The sequence below is a fragment of the Jaculus jaculus genome, chromosome 4 (genome assembly GCF_020740685.1).
Source record: "Jaculus jaculus isolate mJacJac1 chromosome 4, mJacJac1.mat.Y.cur, whole genome shotgun sequence".
Lineage (NCBI taxonomy): Eukaryota > Metazoa > Chordata > Mammalia > Rodentia > Dipodidae > Jaculus > Jaculus jaculus.
Window position 1 is genome coordinate 153,062,834 of NC_059105.1, and position 16,769 is coordinate 153,079,602.

The window sequence follows — 16,769 nt, forward strand, 5'->3', positions numbered from 1 at the left end:
TGTTTTCTTTTTAAGACAGGGTGTCAGGTAGCCCAAACTAGCTTGAACTCACTGTTAGCTGAGAATGATCTCAAAAGCCCAATCTTCCTGCCTCTACCTCCCAAGTGTTGATATTACAAGCATAGGCTACTATAATTGGATTCCACAATATATTTTTTTAAAAGACATTATCTGACCTGGTATGGTGGTGTACATCTTTAATGCCAGCACTTGGGAGGCTGAGGTAGAAAGATCACTGTGAGTTTGAGGCCAGCCTGAGACTACATAGTAAATTACAGGTCAGCCTTTACTAGAGCGATACCCTACCACAAAATATAAACAATATATATGTGTCACCTTTTTGGGGATGGAAAGATGGCTCAGCAGTTTAAGATGCTTGCTTGCAAAGTCTGATAGCTCAGATTTGAACCTTTCCCTACCCCCCTAGGAAACTATAAAAAGGTACATTAAACCACAAAACATTAAAAACAAAAGTTATTCCTCCCCAAAATTATTAAATAATGTTACAATAAAAAATTCACAATGGGGAAAATATGTACACATGTAAAAGAGCCTGTTGTATTACACAGAATTCTAACTAGTAGAGCAAAATGAGTAATACAATAGAGTGATGGGTAAAAGACATAACGGCCAGCAAACCAAAATCTGGACATTATCAAAAGTATGGAAAAGGGCTGGAGAGATGGCTTAGCGGTTAAGCGCTTGCCTGTGAAGCCTAAGGACCCCGGTTCGAGGCTCAGTTCCCCAGGTCCCACGTTAGCCAGATGCACAAGGGGGCGCACGCATCTGGAGTTCGTTTGCAGAGGCTGGAAGCCCTGGCGTGCCCATTCTCTCTCTCTCCCTCTATCTGTCTTTCTCTCTGTGTCTGTCGCTCTCAAATAAATAAATAATTTAAAAAAAGTATGGAAAAATACACAATCTCACGCATAACTAAAAATCACACACTTTAAAATAAAATCCTTGAAAATTATGGCAAAAATTTAATGAGCTACAATACTGCGGATTGCTCTGAGATGCCCACTCATTCACTGTCAAAAAAAAAGCTGGTGTGAAAATTTTAAATCAGAGTTTTTTAATCCTTTTCAATTCTACTTCTAGGTGCTTGTCTTATGGACTTTCATATTTCCATATAATGAGCAGACGTGCAGGGTCACGGTGGCCTTGTCTGTTAGTTATAGGCATCAGAATTTAGCCACAAACCTAAAAGCTGAAAACCATAACATCGGTGACTATGTCACAGTTTCTGGGTCTCAGCAGTGAACAGCAGGTTGGAAGCCAGCGCGCTGGTGGGCTGCACTCACCTGAGGGTCTGGTTGTCCGACAGCATCCAGTTCCAATACGACTCACTCACGGGGCTGCCACCTTTGCAGACCTAAGGTCCTCCCCACAGACCTCTCAGCATGACTGTTGAAGGTCCCCCTGCACACTAATTACCACCTACCAGAGTGAATGATTCGAGAAAGAGTGGGGCAGAAGCCACCAGACTGGCATAGCCTAACCATTGCAGCAGCATCTTCTTACACAGATCAGTCCAAGTCTACCGTGGATGAGAATAGGCGAGAATCTATACCAGGAGATACGGGTCACTGGGGGCCAGCTTTTGTGATTGCCTATCACAATTTGAAATGCCAAAGGAGAAGGACAAGGCGTGGAAGAGGAGGAAATGTCTCAATACCCATTATTAAGGTACTCATGAAATTTTAAAAGTTTATGAACTAGTAAAAAAGAAAGCCATTATGAGAAAAACAATGGCCTTCAGAGATGGTTCAGTAACAAAGTGCTTGCTGAGCAAGCATGAAGATATGAGTTTAGATCTCCAGCAGCCACACAAAATACCACGTGTCCCAGCACTATGGAGGCAGAGACAGGTGGAGCCCTAGGGTTCACTGGCCAGCTCACCTAGCTGAATCAGTGAGCTCCAGGTTCAGTGAGAAACCTTGCCTCAAAAGATAAGGTTGAGAGTGATTGAGGAAAACATCCAATGTCTACCTCTGGCTTACACACACACACACACACATACACACAATCATATACACACCAAATACATAAGCCAAAAAGCAAAACAAAAAGAAAACAATCAATATAAGCTGTTGTGGGGGATTAAAAACAAACATATTACAAAGTATGGAAAGCACATATTTACCATATTTATACAAAAATTGCTTCAGTGTTTTTATAAAAATAAAATGAAAGCCGGGCATGGTGGCATACGCCTTTAATCCCAGCACTCAGGAGGCAGAGGTAGGAGGATCACCATAAGTTCTAGGCCACCCTGAGACTACATAGTGAATTCCAGGTCAGCCTGGCTAGCTAGAATGAGACCCTACCTCGAAAATCCCCCCCCCAAAAAAAATGGGATGAAAAATTTCTCAAATACATGTTAAGGAGACATATCTGTGTGAGGAAGCCAAATGTGGCAGTGATTAGATATATGTAACTTTTTTTTGGTTTACGCTCTGTGCTTAAATTAGTCATGTTGTTTTTTAATATTACAAATCAAATGTTTACTATGGGTTAAATGTGTGCAACAAATTTCCTATGCTGGAAACATAGTTCTTAAAAGTTATGGTCATTTGGGAGACATGGCTCTGGAGAGGATATTGTGTCAGGAGGGTTCATGACCAGATCATTCCATTTGTGGACAGACGGCTTTCATGTTGTTGAAAAGTGAGATGTCTAGCACACTTGCTCTGTCTTAAACCACGATGCCTCAGGACCCCGCAGAGAATGCAACGGCAAGAAAGCCGTGGCTAGAGCAAGGCCCTTGACTATGGATTACTCAGCCTTTCAAACTGTAAGAAATGTCTCTTCCTTATAAATTACCAAGTTTCAGATCTTCTGTTACAGCAACTCAAAATGCCCTAAGGCAATTAATCATTCTAAAAGCAAGAGCTGATGACCCCATCAAAACAGGGTAAAATCGGCTGGGTGTGGTGGCGCATGCCTTTAATCCCAGCACTTGGGAGGCAGAAGTAAGAGGATTGCCATGAGTTCAAGGCCACCTTGAGACTACGTAGTGAATTCCAGGTCCTAAGCTAGACTGAGACCCTACCTCAGGAAAAAACAACAACAAAAAAAAACCCTTAGGGTAAGATCTGCCATCCTTCAGACAGAACTGAGTAGAAGCTTCCAGCTACAGAGAACTGAACTAAGTATATTTCCTAAAATTGGGGAAATGTAATAACAGCGAGGACTTACTCTAGGCCTTGTTCTGTATTAAGTGCTTTCTATATAGAAACATATAGATCCTATCTACCTACCATAGTGCTACTTGCCATTTACACAGAATTTCATAGGCTTCTAACAGCAACATCTGGTTACCAACTCCACGATCCTCAGTGCTCTGTGACATAATGGATTACGACATTGTGGATCACATTATGGATTATAATGTAACACATTAATAAGTACACGAGCCTACCAGTGGGGCAGGGTGAACTCACCTTGGCTATGGATGAGTACACAGGAAGTGATTTGTTGTACAATAGCAAGGTTCTGTCCATATGTCTACAGCTATGTCATTACATCACAGGCTGGCACTTCAAAAAACAAAAAAACTTGGGCTGGAGAGATGGCTTAGCGGTTAAGCGCTTGCTTGTGAAGCCTAAGGACCCCGGTTCGAGGCTCGGTTCCCCAGGTCCCACGTTAGCCAGATGCACAAGGGGGCGCACGCGTCTGGAGTTTGTTTGCAGAGGCTGGAAGCCCTGGCGCGCCCATTCTCTCTCTCTCCCTCTATCTGTCTTTCTCTCTGTATCTGTCGCTCTCAAATAAATAAATAAATAAATAATTTAAAAAAAAAACTGTGCCAGCAAAACATCAGTGCCAACTTTCCTTAGTTCTAATCTCAGCAAGCCAGATTTAATCTAAAAATATGTTGATATGGACAAAGATAAAAAGAATCATCATACAGGCCTCCTCACATACTAGTCCCCCAGCCCTTTATACTTGTTTCCATAGCTGTAGGAGCGGGTTTCACAGAATAATAACCGCATGGCACTCACGGATTCCTTATTGAATGCCAACCATGATTAGAGGCTAGGGGTGATTGAGGTAAGTGAGACAGGGCCTGATTCCCAGGGAGCTCTTCTGCCTCCGGGGCTGAAACTGTAGTCTCAGAGCCAGACTTCTTTTAGCCAATACTAAGGAAGGGCCCCATGCCTCCCACCTTGTGCCTACAGTGGGGGTATCTCCCTGTCGGGATCATTTCAGACCACGAAGATGTCCACGTGTGGCTTCAGAACTGTGTCACCCACCACTGGGTCTGCGCACCACTAGCTTTAGTGTCAGCTGATGTGAGGCACATTAAAATACAAACTTAAAGTTGCAAAGAGACAGACAATGTTACAAAATGTAATGGGAGAGTTAGAGGAGAGTTACAGATGGCAAACATGCTTGGGTTCAAAGTAGGATGAAGTCATTCTGGGTGGAGGACCTGGGACCATTGGCTTAGAGTCTTCAGGGTTGGAAGCCTTGAGTAGCGTCAGGCCAGGAAGCATTTTGTCCACCTTTGATGTGGCCCAAGTTCACTTGTTGTCATGGATATAATGTTTTCAGTTCTGTTATGGTGAACTGTAATGTGCACTTGACCACAAAAGACAAAGCAACGAGATTAAGAAAGTCAAACAAAGGTATGAAGTCAACACAAAATAACCTTCTGTATAAAGGGGAAATATTTTTTCTCCCCAAGTACAACATACATACACAATCTATATATATAATTTGTATTGTATATGTGTGTACTTGTATATGTTGTATATAAATCTTTTCCCTGAGTTGTTTCATTCTTTTCCAACCATGTTATTTCATCAGATTAAAAAAAATAATTTAGCTTGAACTTTTTTTGTTTTATGATCAGTCTGCTGGTGCCTCCATCTCTATTTTGTTTTGTTTTGTTTTTGTTTTTCTTGGCAGGGTCTTGCTCTAGCTTAGACTGACCTGGAATTCACTATGTAGTCTCAGGGAGGCATCAAACTCATGGTGATCCTCTTACTTCTGATTCCCAAATTGCTGGGACTAAAGGCGTGCACCACCACGCCTGGCCCATCTCTACTTAGGAAATATCTGTGCTTTTTTTTTTTTTTTTTTAACTGGGAAAAAGACCAAATATGACATGAAATGATTTCAACTGTTTTCTCTGCTTAACCTCCTCTAGTTCTTTCTACCTTTAAGATATCAACCAGTATGTCTTCAGTCTCCTCTATATGAAGTATTTAGTTAAGTTTCCCTATGTTCAGTATGGCTCTGATTTGCTAAATTACCTGATGTTCATACAACACAGTGCTGACCAGTTTGCAGAAATCTTCCCCATTCATCATTTCACTTAGTGCTTTCAATAATATTTGAAAGTGCACGTCCCATATTTTTTCACATATGTTAACTTGAGTATAGAGTCTGTATGTTACCTCTAGATGACAGCTGCGGCTGGCCTACGATCTGGAATCAGAGGACGTGGGATACCGCATTCAAGTGTGCCAGGGAAAAATAAAGAACAGTATAGGTTTATACCGGAAACCCTTCTCATGAAACATTTTCATGTTCCACTGCTCTCATTTTTATTTCATCTTTGTTTGCGCTTTTCTCCTGAAATGTAACCTGGTGAAAGTTTTCCTCACAAGCTACAGAACTCTTCAAAGGAAAACAACTGATTCCATAATCCCATTCTGTGACTGGACTCCCTGTTCCTCCAGGGAGTAGATGTTCCCTCTTTCATAGCAGAGCCCGAAACTTTCAGGAATGGTCCTCACTGCTCCTCCCTTGTATGGAGATCCTCATAGTCACAACCACTTTTACAGGCTTCGTTTGTATCTAGAAAAGATGGCCTAATGTAGCAAACCTAATGAAAAACTAGGCATAGTTTCTCATAGCTGTTACCCCAAAACTTGGGAGGCTGAGATGGGAGGATTATAATTTCAAGGATACAGGAATAAGATCCTGTCTCAAAACCCAAATGGGTATATAATAGTAATAAAATAAAAAGCTAAATCACAAACAATAAAATGAATTTTATATTAGAATTCCCACCTAAATGTTTTGAGTACTGTGTAAAATTGTTTCTGATAGATATGAGAACATAATGCTGTTCTGTCTTTGTACATAGGTCTATGCCTTACTCTAAAATATTTTGTTGAACTAACAAAATTTCAGGTTCAGTTTTGTACTTGACAATGAGAGAAGTTTATGGCATTTCTGGCTTTCTTGCTGATTACAGAAGCACTAAAAAGTAAGAAACAAACACTGGTGATCTCAGTCACACCACAAAGCAGAGAGAGAGAGAGGGGAAGGACTCCACCCTACCTGCCCACACCAGACCCTGGCCAAGGTAAAAGCCAAACCATGGACCAACATTTAGAGAAAGCCCAAAGATTTTATAGGAAAGCGGTGATCTTGTGACCCATTTTTTCCTACACAAAAAGTGTCACTCACTGTCCTTTGCTACTGAGTTTGTACTTCATACCAATAAGACTATGAAATCATGAAGCAAAACAAGCACAGCAGATGTGTGACTCTCCAGTAAATGGACCAGATGTTTTCTCTGGGCCCCAAGCTGGCTCGTTCCTGCTGTTGAATTTCCTCCAATTTGGCGGGGATTGAGGACAAGCAGGGAAAGTTTGGGGGGTTATTATTTATTTTGGTTGCATTCCTTTCATTTCCCTATTCTGCTGATTACCAAGAAAATGATGCTGAGCTTATTTTTTTTGTTGTTGTTGTTGTTTTTGTTTTGAGGTAGGGTCTCACTGTAGCCCAGGCCAAGCTGGAACTCACTGCATAGTCTTAGTGTAGCCTTGAACTCACGGCAATCCCCCTACCTCTGCTTCCTGAGTGCTGGGATTAAAGGCGTGCACCACCACACCTGGCCGTTGAGATTTTTTAAAACTATTGATGTCATCTCTTTCAAATTGTCACTAAAATATGCTATGAAGGAAACATGAACTAGAGCTATAAAAACTAGAATGTACTTTTTGAAGTTTCTTTCTGTACAAACACGAATATAACCAGGTTTCTGGAGAACTCTTGAGATGTCTTCATGGTTGGAAATTATGGGCTTCTGTGGTTAAGAAGTATCACTCCAGAGCTGGTGGTCAAGTTACTTGTTGGTAACTGACTTAAACGTAACTCAAAAACACTAAACTCTTAGGCAAAATTTTCAACAGTTCATACATCTTTGATACCATCTAGTATATCCGCACACGAAATGCTTGTCTGTGTACCTTGAGGTACATAAAATTGTGATTTGACAATTTTCATTTTATGAACATCAGTTTTATTTAGCTGCATAGGTGGAAAAGGCGCCTCACAGAAGTTCTGTGAATCTCTGAGAACTGTTAGAACTATTAGAGTATTGTTAATAATACTTTTCTCTGAGCATATCTGGATTTAGTAAAATTACTTAGAAGATAATTTATATTTAATTAATCTTAACAGTGAAGTAAAAAAGAAACAGGAAGAGGTCTTTTGAAACACTGATAAAATAGTGGTAACTAGTGATTTTTAAAAACCACGTAATGTAACAGGATGGCAGTTTCCTTCTTTCTGATAAGAAACATCTATATGGTGAAAATGATTTAAATGATTTGAGGACTTAACAATCCATGGCCTCGTAAATATTTTTATTAACATAATTAAGGTCATCAGTTTTAAAGTGTTAAACAGCAGTAAGGTTTGTAAAAGAAAATATTATGCCTTTCTTATTTCACGCTTACACTGCTGGGCAAAGGCAATCCCCCTTCAATCTGTCTTTTATTTGCCTCCACATTTTTAATTTTTTTTTTTCAAAATAGGGTCTCACTCTAGTGCCGGCTGACCTGGGACTGGCCTTAAACTCACAGCAATCCTATCTCTGCTTTCTGAGTGCTGGGATTAAAGGTGTGTACCACCACACCTGGTGATTTTAAATATATTATAACAAGGTATGCTCTTATATCCCCTTACCCCAGCTCCTGCCCGGGGGTCCCTCCTCAGTGGGGTTAGAGCATTCTCTATGAGGTCATAAAAGCCTCAAGCAGTTGCTATGGAGTAGTGTGTGTCGGGGCGGAGGGGGAGGTACTATTGATGTCAGGTTCACATTACTGCCAGAAAACATTTAACCAACGGCAATTTATGGATTAAAAAAGGTACTTATTTTGTCTTACAGGCTCGAAGGGAAGCTCCACGATGGCAGGGAAAATGACAACATGAGCAGAAGGCGGACATCACCCCCTGGTCAATATAAGGCGGACAATAGCAACAGGAGAGTGTGCCAAACACTGGCATGGGGAAACTGGCTATAATACTCATAAGCCCTCCCCCAACAATACACTGCCTCCAGGAGGCCTTAACCCTGAAATCGACATCAGCTGGGAAACTAGCATTCAGAACAGGTAAGTTTATGGGGGACACCTGAACCAAACCACCACAGGTACCATTCCTCAGGAAAATCCTACCCACTCTGTGGCTCTTACAATCTTTCCATCCTTCTCTCTCACAATGCTCCCTGAGCCATTATGGGCCTGTTGGCAGTCTACTTACTGTTGAGCTATTTGTATTCTCTGGATTTCTGCTTTCATAGGAAAACCTATGATTGATTACTGTCTCTGTCACCATTGCCCTGGAGCTGGTTGTCAGGCTAGCAGTAAGAGTAGTATTCATGTCCATGTTTCCTCTGCAATTTCTCCTGGGCCCTGGCAGAAGTGGTAGAGGTGTCATTCTGGTGGTAGTCAGTCAGCTGTCTTCTTATCTTGTCAATGGATCTAGGCTCTCCTCCATTTTCTTTGCCATCTGTACAATAGAACAGGTTCTCCAACCAAGAGTGACAGCAGCCTGGGTTCAAGGGGGTATGCAAAGTTATCTGAGAGATTTTTGGTGTGCAGGCCCACTTTTCCTCTCCAGAGAGCAGTGAGGACTTCTCTCTAGAGTCCATGAGTTCCCTGACCATGGGAATCTGACTTGGTTTCCAGTATCAGATATGAGTTCTCTCCCAATGAGCGGCCCACTCAGAGAACAGTTGGTTATCCACAGAGACTGTGTGTCACTAGTGCACGAATCTGTACTTCTTGTCCTGTTGGTTGACTTTATAGTCTGCTGATTCATGTTGTTTGTGACCATTGTCCTCCAGTGGCTCCCAGAGGGCATTCCAGCTCTATGAGGCCTAGCCTACCTCCATGTTTTTAGTATTAGGTTTACATGCAACCTATCTGAGGATATTAATTAGATGCCTGTCTTTCTGTACCTCTTTGCTTACATTTTTTCTTTCATAATTGGAGGTTCTCCACAGAGGTCAGATAATTCTTAGTTATCCATTCACATAAAGAATCACTTTAAAACTAGTGAGAATCTAGGTGGGGTGGGGTGGGGGTTAGCAGACAAAGAGCCAACTGCTTTTTTTTTTTAATTTTTTTTTTTTATTTATTTGAGAGCGACAGACACAGAGAGAAAGACAGATAGAGGGGGAGAGAAAGAATGGGTGCGCCAGGGCTTCCAGCCACTGCAAACGAACTCCAGACGCGTGCGCTCCCTTGTGCATCTGGCTAACGTGGGACCTGGGGAACCGAGCCTTGAACTGGGGTCCTTAGGCTTCACAGGCAAGCGCTTAACCGCTAAGCCATCTCTCCAGCCCCCAACTGCTTTTTTATAGAAATATTAAAGCTTATGGGGAGGCCCTTGGCTTCCCACCAAGAATAGATGGTTACACCCTATTGCTGAAGACTCCACATACTTGGGCTGCAAGGCCACTGAGAAATCCTGCTGGAACTGAGCTGATAACCTCCTCCATGTAGACCAGCTGACAGAAAGCTGGAAGAACCCATTCTACATGTAGTTCAATGGGAAAAAGAGAGACCACCAGTGAAGATACTCAACAGTGGACACTGCAAGCCTTATAATTGGCCAACTAGGCCTAATGAGCCAACAGGTACAATAGTGGCACATCTGTTATGGGGGAAACCAACTGCTGTCCAATTGGACTGGAGGCCCGCTCCATGGGAGGGAATACATCCCTGATACTGAAAATTTAAAATGGGTAGTCATGAGCCCTAGGGGTGTAACATCTGCTGATGTCTGGATAAATGTATATACTATGCTTATCAAACTGCCTAGTAAGCACTTCTCTTAATATTTATACCCTTATATTAACGCTATTCTCACTTTAGGTAGACAATCTTCTCTTTTCAGTTGGCAGTGGCCTTGGGATAACTTAGAAGGTGTCATGGTGCTGGAAAGAAGTGACTAGAGTACCAAGTAACAACTCAATCACACCTTCCAAGGCTCAGGGTCCAATGCAGAAGAGGTGGCGGAAAGAACCAAAGAAGGGTAGGACTCCTTACAACGTGCTCCTCCAGACATAAAATGACCTGAATATCCATGACCTCATAGTTCCTGACACTACCTACACAAGACCATCATAAGAGGAGGGAAAGATCATGACATCAAAATAAAAGAGAGACTGATTGAGATGGGGAGGGGATATGATGGAGAATGGAATTTCAAAGGGGAAAATGGGGGAGGGAGGGCATTTTAGGATATTTTTTATAATCATGGAAAATGTTAAAAAATAAATAAATAAAATATTTTTAAAAAAATAAATATTAAAGCCTCTGGGGAAGTATTTTTTTTTCCCTCTAGAACTATGCACTTTTTTACAGAAATGAAGTCAACTCCCCTGTGCTTCTAAAGGCCACATTCACATGGAGGATGAAAGTAGGCAATGGGTTGAGCTCCTGTTCCTTTGATACTTTCAGAAAATCCTCCATTTTCAGTTCTAATCTGTCCTGTGCCTTTGAAGTAATTTTGTTTTTTAGAAAAAATCGTTAGTGTAATACATCCACTGTTCATAGTGATGAGTTTCATAAATCCACTTTCAAGCAAGCAGATAATATACTTTGATCATATTCATCTCTACCCTTCTTTTTCCCTGTTTCCATATTCCCTTTCATTCTCCTAGTCTGGCTTTCACTTTCATGAAATATATTTTTAAAAAATGGCTTTATGTATCTATATAAATATAAGACCCATAAGTGAAAGAAAATATACAATATTCATCTTTCTTAGTCTAACTTATTTCTCTTACTATGACAATCTCCACTTGCATCCATTTTCTTGCAAACAGCATAACTTCATTCTCTTATGGGAGTTTGAAACTTCATTGCATATATACACCACACTTTCTTCATCTATTCGTGTGTTGACGAACACTGGGCTGAATCAATAACTTGGTTATTGTAAGCAGTGCTGAAATAACCATAGATGTACAAGAATCTCTGTGGTAGGCTGAATTTTGGGTTGTGGAAACTCCACACCAATTTCTAGGGAGAACTGTTTGAGGGTGACATGATGAAGGAGATGTTCAAGATACAAAATAATTAAAATGCATGCCTATGTGTGCAAACAGTATGATTTAACTACATTAAAATATACATGATAGATCTTTATGAAAATATTGAATGAACAAGGCTTCTTCTGAGTGATGGAGTAAAATGTTGTTGTTCTCTCCTTTATTTTCCAAAATGTCCTCAGAGTATACATGTTAATTAAAATGTAAAGTAAAAACCCATTTGATTTACAACAAATACATATCGAGGCCAACAAGAAAGCCCACCAAGGTGCATGTTGTTATGAGAGCAAAAAATGTTTTTTCTCATTCTTCCTCAAAAGACCTTAAATATTTGTTATCATTAACATTTGTAAAATATACGTAATATGTTAAGAATTAGCCAGTAACATGTTAAAATGGCCACTTGCATATCAAAATTCTGCTGAAGGAACAGAACACTACTAAGAATTTTGAAGCTCTTTATAAATTCTACCTCAAACGCACTCCATCCTCACCCAAATTTGGTGTCTGCAATTGGCTTTTCATTAGGCTTATTATCTGAGCCTCCCTAAATGAATTCTAGCTTTGCGTCTTTCAAATTTTATGCAGAGGGAATCACACTGGGATATTCTGCAAGTCACCATTTTTTTTCTTTTTTCTTTTTTATTGGTTTTTCAAAGTTGCATCTCACTCTGGTCCAAGCAGATGTAGTCTCAGGGTGGCCTTGAACTCTCAGCGATCCTCCTACCTTTGCCTCCCAAGTGCTGGGATGATAGGCGTGCACCACCAAGCCTGACTACATCTTCCTACTCTAGAAATAACATCCTTGGAGAATCTATCACATTCTCTGTTAATAATATATCAGAATTTACCCATTATCTTTTTATTGTTTCCAGATTTTTATTAAGACAATTTTCCTCTTCTTTTGAAATTCTAATCCTTTCTGTTGCCTCCATGTATCAGCAGGGCATTGCTCATGTGATGTTAAGGAGTCAGGGATGCTGGCCACGCTGGGTCTCACATAGTCGTCACTGATTCTCTCACTGTCCTTTTCTTTGCTGTACTTTGCCGTGTCTTTTGTAGCTTCTTAGTTGAGAAGTAATTAGTTTATGTTCATTTTTCTTATGAGTAAACATAAATATTTAAAGGTTTGAGAACATACTGTATGGTTATATCTAATAAGTTCTAATAAGTATGCCTTATAATTATGTCCTAGGTAGTGAACAAGTTTGGTATATATTTCTCCTGTGATCAAAGACTAAACTAAAATAATTATTTTAATTGATAAGATGGAGGAGCTTTTAGTGGTTGAGTTACTTGTTAACTTTATTATAATTATAGTTTGAGATATTCAAAGCAATTTCTGGTTTTTAAAATTTTATGATGGATTTTCTATATGTAATGTGAATTCTATGAATGTCTAACTTGGAAAAGTTGCCATATCTTCAGGTGGCAAAGTTCAAAATTATGTAAGTAAGAGGCACCTTATTATTTGTGCAAATTAAGTCCTTTACCTCTTTACATATTTTCCCCTTGTTTCCTCTGTCCAAAAGTCTTTCAGTCCAATTCCTTCTTATATCTATTTTAGTTTAGTATATCAGTTATATCATTTTGTCTTTATATTTCCATTTCACAGCTCTTTATATTCATATTCATGTACCTATTATCTTATTTTATGCTTTTAGTTATAGCTATATTTTTATAAAATCTGCATCCAAAAGTGGACTTGCCTGGTATAGCTGCCAGTTTTTACTTTCTGAAGCATTTTATCTTAAGCATATCTCACATATTATACTTGGATTTTACTTTATGGTTCCATTTGAACTTTTGAATTTTAATAGCACTATGTTAAATTTTTACTAATTAAAAATGGCATGTTTGCTACGGTTTTATCATGTTATTTTATATTGCCTTTTCTAAACTTGTGGCTTAAAGTCTCTCAATCTAGTTTGGTTTATATTCCTACCTTTTTTTTTTAATGTTGCCTTAATAGTTTTGATTTTCTTTTTTTTAATTTTTTTTTTGGTTTATTCTTATTTATTTATTTGAGAGCAACAAGCATAGAGAGAAAGAGGCAGAGAGAAAGAGAGAGAGAGAGAATAGGCTCACCAGGGCTTCCAGCCACTGCAAACGAACTCCAGACGCATGCACCCACTTATGCATTTGGCTAACATGGGTCCTGGGGAACTGAGCCTCAAACCGGGGTCCTTAGGCTTCACGGGCAAGCACTTAACCACAAAGCCATCTCTAAAGCCCTATATTCCTACCTTTAAATTTTGTCTTTATTTATTATCTTAGTTCTCTGTCCCTTAAATAGTCTATTAGTTCCCTCTAAACCACTGTGAAACTAGTACATTTTCATTTCCTTCACAATTATTCCAGATAGAGGTAAAAAGCCAAATTTCGAGGTAGGGTCTCACTCTGGTCCAGGCTGACCTGGAATTAACTCTGTAGTCTCAGGGTGGCCTTGAACTCACAGCGATCCTCCTACCTCTGCCTCCTGAGTGCTGGGATTAAAGGCATGCGCCACCACGCCCGGCAAAAGCCAAATTTTAATATTATTAGTAGTTGTTCTTCCTTTGATCTGTCAGGATATTCTGCTTTCTGACTTCTCCACTTTCATTTTTCATCCCTGAGATGTAGAAAATTCATAAGCTATTTGGAGAAATAATGTTTTAATAATTTTGTTATATGCTGCTGATTTTGTACTCCCCACACATTTGTTTATTTCTGAAGTAAATTCATGCTATATTAATTTATTGTGGACATAATATAATTTTACACAAAGTTGAGCCTTTGAAGTATTAAAAAGATTTTCTCACCTTTCCTCTCTGAAGTATCCCATACCCTCTCTTGGTGCATAGACCTGATACTTCTATTGGAAGTCCATCAACAGGGGTTTTTTTTCAGGATCACTATTCTTTGAGAGTCAAACTACCATTGTTCATACTCAGAAAAAAAATGTACATCTTTCCTCATGATGTCAGGCAACGACCGGGACAGGGGCTCTGGGAATTTAGGACAAAACGCCCTGCCTTAGTCATGCAACATTATTACGACTAGTGAGCCGGCAGCAATAATGTGAGACGTGAACCGCATGGAGCCACTTGACAAGGCAAGCAATGCAGTCAACTTAATCATGCTCAGCTGACTCTGTGGCAGGCAGCACCTTTAGCTAACCCCTCCAGCAGCAGCAGCGCCCAAGAAAGCGTTGGTTTTATTTAAAGAGTTCTTCCACCTCCTCTTCCTCTGCTCCGTTCCTTGTCTCTCTGTGACCTTTTCCCTCTTCATTGCACTTTGTCTCACTCTTCACTTTGGGATCGCCATCACCCCCTTCAGAAACCAAGGATCACATTTTCTTGAGCAAACCTGCTCCACCTGCTGGTTCTTTCCAGAACGTCCTGTTTAAGCACAGTGACAGACTGGTGACCTGACTATTAGTACCGGAGAAAGCCTTGGTAATTAGTAGGCTTGGACCATTTATTTTTCAAATATGAATTGAATTCCAAACTTATCAAACATGTGGCCGTGGTGTGTTTACTACATTATCAAAGTCTCATTCACAAACAGCCGCTGGAGGGTTTTAACCCTGTTATAATCACGCCCAGCACGTCTCTTTCAATGTCCTTCTTCCCTGCTTCACGTCTATGAGCTTCTTCTTGACCTCTTCCCCCAACATGCCCCCTCTGCTCATTTCCCTATCTTCAGCTCAGCTTTGCCATCCTTCCTTCTTATACTGCATTTACCTCTTTCAGTGGCTCACCTTCAATTGTTTTCTTTCTTTTAAATATTTTATTTGTATTTATTTATTAGAGAGAGAATGGACACAGCAGGGCCTCCAGCCACTGCAAATGAACCCCAAATGCACGTGACACCTTGAGCAGCCGCCTTATGTGGGTCCTGGCCAATTGAACCTAGGTCCTTTAGCTTTGCAGGCAAGTGACCTAACCACCAAGCCATCTTTCCAGCCCATTTTTTTTTCAATTATCACCTTTACATAATTAATAATTATAGTTCTGGATTGAGCTCTGTCAAGCTGTAGATGCACATCTTTAAATACTAGCATAAGTGACAGGCATTTCAGGCTCATGAAAACCCTCCTCTCATTTTTGTTCATGACATTGAATGTATTCCAACTGCCTACTGCTCTTTAATAGGCCTCACGTTTAGTGACATACAGCAGCAACCACCTTATCATACCCAGAGCTCCTGCAAGCCAGTGATTCTGACATAGTGTGTCAGGGATGGCTTGTCTCTGCACCACACACAGGGGTGTCAGCTAAGAAGGCTGGCTTTTGCTGTTAACAAGGAAGATATCACATCTCCTGCACATTACTGAGAGGGAGAGGGGCAGAAGAACAAGGAGAAAAAATAAGAAGTAGGTCTTTGTTCTGCTTCCTAGAAATACACTAAATTACCGAATAGCACATAACAGCTAGTGCACTTTAAAGACTGTTATAATTTAAATGTTTTCATGGCTATTGCACTATTTTTCTTTTTAACTTTTTGACAGTTTTTATACGAGTGTATAATGTATCTTGATCATAATCTCCTGCTATTATCTTCTGCTGTCCACCCTCCTCTGTCCCCTATACTGAACCCCTTCTCCTTCCCAACTAGTCTCTCTTCTATTTTGATGTTTTGTGGTTTTGTTTGTGCTGAGCTCCATCAACCAAGATGAAATGTTGATGGGCCCAGAGTTTTGCAGATCTACTGAGGTCATGAACGCAATGGACACTTCATGCTTGGAAGACAGAGTTCCAACACTCCTCCCCATCCTCTTGCTCTTACATTCTCTTGCCTCCTCTTCAGTGATGTTCCCCAAGCCTCGGAAGACATGACTGAGTTGTCTCATGTAATGCTAAGCACTGGAAACTCGCTTCTTCTCAACACTTTCCCTGGGTGTCACTACCAGTGGTAGAAAGCAGCATCTGTGGCCAACATGAGCGCAGTACTAACTAACCTATGCGCATCAGCAGAAATACTTACAGGGCAAGGTGGTGGGCACAATACGTCCACTTGACCCAACAACAGTAGTATCTTCCCAGCCATAGGCTTTGGACTAGGTTTTCAGCACCAGACATGAATTCCCTCCTCTGGGCAGGTCTCAAATCCAGAGAGCACCGGGCTACCCCAATGTCATTATTGGTCCAGTGAGCACATCTTGTCTGGCTGGTCAGTTGTGTGGCTCACAGGGTCCTCTGCTGGGTAAGACTGTTAACGACTTTTCTCCCCCAAAAGCCCATGGAGCACTTTCTAGCCCTATGACAGCCCTATGACTAGCTGAACCAGTAATTTTTTTAAAGGTATATTCTTTTATAATTTATTTATTTATTTCTGTGTGTGTATGTGAGAGACAGAGAGAGGCAGACAAAGAAAGAATAAGCACAACAGGGCCTCCAGCCACTGCAAATGAACTCCAGACACATGTGCTACTTTGTCCATCTGGTTTATGTGGATCCTGGGGAATCGAACCTGGGTCCCT